This window comes from Lolium rigidum, chromosome 6, assembly GCF_022539505.1.
Source record: "Lolium rigidum isolate FL_2022 chromosome 6, APGP_CSIRO_Lrig_0.1, whole genome shotgun sequence".
Lineage (NCBI taxonomy): Eukaryota > Viridiplantae > Streptophyta > Magnoliopsida > Poales > Poaceae > Lolium > Lolium rigidum.
The window spans coordinates 299,303,504-299,309,158 of NC_061513.1; the positions used below are offsets into that span (position 1 = coordinate 299,303,504).

A 5,655-nucleotide genomic window follows, 5' to 3' on the forward strand; every position below is an offset into this window, starting at 1 on the left:
AAACGTCGTAGGCCACTTAATTTTGCTAATGACGTTTTGACCTAAATTGGCAATGACGTTTTTGCCCAATAACGTCACGATTTTCTAGGGTTTTGCCCCCCGGAGTGGCCAAGGACGGTCAAAGCTAGGAACGTCATAAAGCTATGACATTTTGATTTCCAGTCATAAAAAAAACGTCATATTATGGCAGATTTCTTGTAGTGGGCATCGACGACTTGAGGCAGTGCTGCTCCCGGCGATGGTGCCGACCAGGCGACCCTGATCCTGAAAACAGCGACACCCAATCAAATATTTTTCAGAAAGCTAGCAGGGGTAAATTAACTTTCTAATCATCATCTTTAATGGATCTCGGTGCTAATGTTGAACTACAACCTGAGCATTTACTAATACAATAATAATAAGCAACAACATACATACTAAATAGAGAAGATGAATCTGACAAATTTGGCATCTAATCATCCTTTTCAAACAAAAGAAGATGCACACGGCTGGTCATCTTCCATCAGTAGTCTTTGCTCGTAGACATTTACACAAGCAGCTTCTGGTACACACAGGTGAAACTGCAATCTCATAATATCAAAACCAAAAACGTGATGTAGATCAATTTGATTCCTGATGCGTGAACACATCTAGATCCAACAGGGGAATAGAGAAGCAGCTTACCTCATGTGGAGTACCTACACGCTCCTCCTAGCGACAAGACATCATGTGCGGCAGCTCAAGGAACAAACGACGCTACTGCTGCGGGCCGCCGTTCCGCCGGTGGGCTCCAGATGAGCTCGACGCCATGGTGCAGCAGATCGTTCTCCTCCCGCCGGATGAGCTCGACGTCGTGGCGCAGCAGGCTGTGCTCCTACCGGCGGCGAGCGCCACAAAGGAGGAGCTCCGTCCGTCGTCGTCGCCGCCCTCATCTTGCCGCTCCACAATGAAGACAGACGTGGCTCAAGGAAGCGGTCCCCAGCCGGCTGATGTGTATGGTGAGGGGCGGCGGGGAAGGATGGTGGCGGCTTAAATCTGTCCGCGCAAGATCTGAAATGTAACATCCCAAATTTTAATAAATTGAACAAGAAAGAGATTCAAGAATCCCAAAAATTAGAGTTAACAAAAACTTTTTCTCATCATATAGGTTTATGCATGTAGATCATCTTTTTAATTATGTTGAGTGTGCAATTGCCATGATGCTTGCTTATGTGTTCTCTCTCACTCTAAAACCCTAGCAATGAGTACTTGATCATCTAGGGTCAAATAAAAACCAAATAGAAAAGAAATAATAAAAATCCACTTCACATACACCTAAGGCTTAGGCCATTTTACCATTCTTTGATCTAGGCCAATTTGGTGTGCACCATTGGGTGTAAATGGATACTAAACCTATATTAACAACTTTGGAAACCATCCAACACATTTCAAATCGAAATTGAAGCAAATATGAGCTCACATATGATTATGGTCATATGTGCCATTTTTACCCTGATGCTCACTTTGAGCCCCTGGATTTTTACTTTTCACTTCTACACTTGGTCAAATCTTTTCACCTCATCCAAGACAACATCAAGCACTCCAACTTTTCCCAAAACCATCACCCCAAATTCATCACCAATTTCAAATGAGAAGCAAGCAAAGTTGGAACCTTTTCATATATGTAAGATCATATGCAAAATGATTTTTTGCATTTCAATGCCATTTTGACCACCACCACCACCAATATACTCTATTTAATATATTATTACAACCCACCAAAAAGATTTGCCAAATTCGAAAATATTTTTCTTGCCGGCATTATCACAAACACCTTGCAGGCAGAAGTAAAAATTGAGCCCATACTGAAATTTTACCTTGGACTTGGTCCAACCTGAGCACCCCTGCAACCCTGGCACTCCCCTCTCACCTCACCACATCCATCAGCACCAGTGCCACCCCTCCACTTGCTCTCTGTGGCAATGGCATGACCATGCCGTGGCATGGCATGGCCACACCATGCCATCTCTCTCCCCTCTCCTCTCAGCACGACGCCACCATGTCCTCTAGCTTCACCTCACCTCCCTGACCATGCTAGACACGAGCCTCGACGAATTCGTGCACCGCAGTGACCAGAACAGGCCACGCCCAGACGTGCCAGTGACGCGCGCGTGCACGCCAGAGCGTGCACGGCGAACGCCACGGGCACGCCAGAACGTGACGTCGCCCCGACGCTACACGCCACCACTTGCCACCACCGTTCGTCAGCATCTGCGCCAAGCCACCAGGAGGCGCCCGGACATGGCCCCTGGCCCGCGGGGACGCCACGGACGACGACCGCGTCCACGACCTTCCGCCCTGGCCTGAGAGCTCCCGTCAAGATCACCGTCGCTGTAGTGCCTCGTCTTCACCGCAATCAAGCTCTACAGCACCGCCGTACCATCGCCTGCACTCGAGCGTCATCGCCAGTACCCATGCGCCACCCTACCGTCGACGCCATGGCTGACCTCACCCCGGACCCGCGGCACTGCCTCGCAGCTATAAAAGGGGCACGCCTCCTCTCAATCCGAGCACACCATCTGCTTCCCCTCCTCACACCGCCTCTCCTCGACCTTTCCCCTCGCTCAATTAGCCACTACCTCGCCCCAATTGCAAGGTCGCCGCCGCCGCCGGTACACGGAGCAAGCCGGAGCAGGAGGCCACCCCAGGAAGCGCCGCTGCTACCAGGGGGATCCTCGTCCTCGACAACGACGCGGCGCACCTCTCCGACGACCGCCGGTGCCCTCAAGCGCCCTCCGACCCCCTACTGCCGCCGCCGGTGAGTTCCGTTCTCGCCGTCGACGACGACGCACCCCAGCCGTCGATTGGCGATCTGATCGCACGGCTCTCCTTCCCCCGTACCGCTTCGGGCGCTAAGTTCCGCTGACGCGTGGCCCCCGCCGTCAGACGGCCTGCTCGCGCTGGACGCGAAGTGGGCCGGCCCAACCCCTTTTCTCTCTGCAGCCCAGCTAGCTTTCCCGCGCGAGCCCACCAGTTCAAATTCGAAATTTCCAGAATAAATCGAATATACAATCTGATGCTAACTTTGAAATTTAATAGAGACAAATCTACTCAGCCAAATTTTACAAACTTTATATATTTGGAAACCTTAGGAATTTATCTATCCAATGCCACTGGAATTAACTATAGATCTATTATAGAATTAAAATAGGAAAATAAACAAGGCAGGGACTTTTCTGCATTAGAATAATTATTAAAAATCAACCAAACCTGCTTTTAAGTTAATTCCAACTCCTATAATTCACATTTCACTTATATTAATTGTTTCTACAAAAATATGCCATGCCTACTGTGTATGATCATGGCCTAGTTAAATTAAAGTACTATAAGACTATTTCTAGTCAAAACTATTGTCCAAAAATATTAGTAAATCATATGAGAGTATTTTCTTCCATTTAAATCTTGTCATGAACAATGTAATATGAGGTAAAGACTCTGGTCATAAAAATCTCATATGGTTTGTTGATGATATTAAGTCTTTACCATGCTAAGATTAAATTGTGTGGGGTGCTACACCCCATTTAAATCATTTTCTCAAAATGATAAGTGTGAAGAGGTTGACTTGGGTTAACCTAGGTCACATATTATGCATAAGAGAAATTAAATCTTAATAAGATAATGAGAGGAAATTATTTCTCGGAATAATTCAAAGTAACATTCCAGATTAGTATGAGGGGAAATTATTTCGCTTAATTAATAAGAAAAACACATCCACCAACATAATAGTGATATGTGATGCTAGTTTAAGTGGTAAATCATGTGTGTGCTTAGCTTAGTACATAAATTGGTGTGATGATTGTGTACCCCGTATTCGTATTTTAGACGCTAGTACCGAGGAGTATCCGGAGGAGGAGGAGGTCTACTTGTCAAGGAGAAGAAGACCACTTTGACCAGTTTCCCAACCAAGGCAAGATAATACTCTTGCAAAGTGCTAGCTCATCATGAGCCAAGCACCACCCATTTACTTTATGTTTATGATCCTATTTCCCAGTTTTAAATTCCCAGTTTTACTTACTGTTATTTTGTACTGTTGATTCATAATTTAATAGGGTTAATGTTAGATTAGTACAAGAGTATCGAAGTTAGCCTAGAAGCAAAGCAAAGTACTTAGCACCCCTCATCCTTAGATGCTAGTGCTGAATTAAAAATGACTACTCTAGATGGGAACATGTGTGGTGAAGTAATGATGATGAAGATTATGAAATGACTTTGAAGGTGAATATGACCAAGAGAAGATAGTGATTTTTGATTAAAAACTAATATTGGTTTGGATGCGATACCTTTCCAATTATTGAGTACCCCCACAATACCTGATTATGGGTAAGGGCTTAACTAGAAGTTTATGTATCTTAGTATGAGTTCCCTCTGAACACACATCATAGGGGTTATGCCGAGGCTGCCTCCGTTGTTGAGAAATGATGTGAATTGAAGTGAATTGTACGGCCAAGCCCTGTGCAGTTCCCGGGTTGACGGTTGGTCTTCACTCGGGAGGCCAAGCTCATGGGGAGAGATGCTCATACTAGGGTTAGTAAATGAAAGGTTATGGTTGATGATCCGTGTACTGTGTTACGATGATTCGGGGAAATCCCGACGGATGAAATCAAATGTTGTGGCACAAGTGTGCAACCTCTGCAGAGTGTAAACCTATTCGAATAGCCGTGTCCACGGTTACGGACGGTTGGAAAGGCCATACAGTTTCCAGTATTAGAATTTGAACATGTTGAGAAAATGAAGGGTGAATGGTGACTTGATTATATTGAAAACACAACAGAGTTGTGGAAATGACACTAATGTTCCCACTTGAGTTAGTTAGCACATGAATAAGTCTTTAGTAAATACTTGCGAAATAAAATTGGCTTTATGCAAATAAACTAGAGCTTAGCACCCAATACTAGAAATGTTAGCACTTACACTAGTATTAGTTTGCGAGTACATAAAGTACTCACGGCTGTGTCCCTGGCTATTCAAATGGCCAGACTATGAAGAGGAGCAGCAGTACGAGGAGGACGATCAGCAGGAAGTCTACAACAACTAGGAGTCCGCTAACGTCAAGCGTTGGCCTATGGACTATAGAGTCCTTGTATCTTACGCTTCCGCTATGAACTTGTGTTTGTTCGTTGATCAGTTCGTTGATCATTAGATCAACTATTTGTGTAATATGGATCATGTGATTCCAATTTGTAAGACCTTATGAGTTGTAATGAATGATGACTGTGATACTTAACTATTATGCCTCGCAACAACAATATTCCCGGGATTGCGATGTATGACATAATAGGCATCCGGACTTAAAAATCCGGGTGTTGACAAGTTGGTATCAGAGCCATTGTTTGACCTTAGGAGACCCTAGTTTAGAATGGACGTCCTGAAAAATTTAGTTTCTAAAACAAATTGAGTGAATACTTGGGAAAAACTTATTCATTCTCTCTTCTACCAGATCTTTTCAAAAATGATGACCATGCTCTTCCTTTTAAATCCATCTAAAATATTGCCACACTTAGTCACATCTCTAACTTACTCATCCATTGCACTTTCAGATGGAGCCCTACGTCCAGACGGAGACCTACGATCTGGAGAACGGAGGAAGTCTGGTGTTCGAGCGCGACTTGTACCTGGTGTCCGAGAGGCTCGAACGCC

The 5,655-nt window shown here is 45.0% G+C and overlaps 1 long non-coding RNA gene across 1 annotated transcript; it reads right to left on the reverse strand.

Annotated features, from left to right (window-relative positions):
• Positions 1-203: 203 nt before the first annotated feature.
• LOC124659587 lies at positions 204-885 on the reverse strand. The gene is made up of 3 exons (XR_006989633.1): positions 664-885; positions 418-560; positions 204-264 (listed from the first exon to the last, which is right to left on the reverse strand). It is a non-coding gene; the product is annotated as an uncharacterized LOC124659587 (long non-coding RNA).
• Positions 886-5,655: the final 4,770 nt, after the last annotated feature.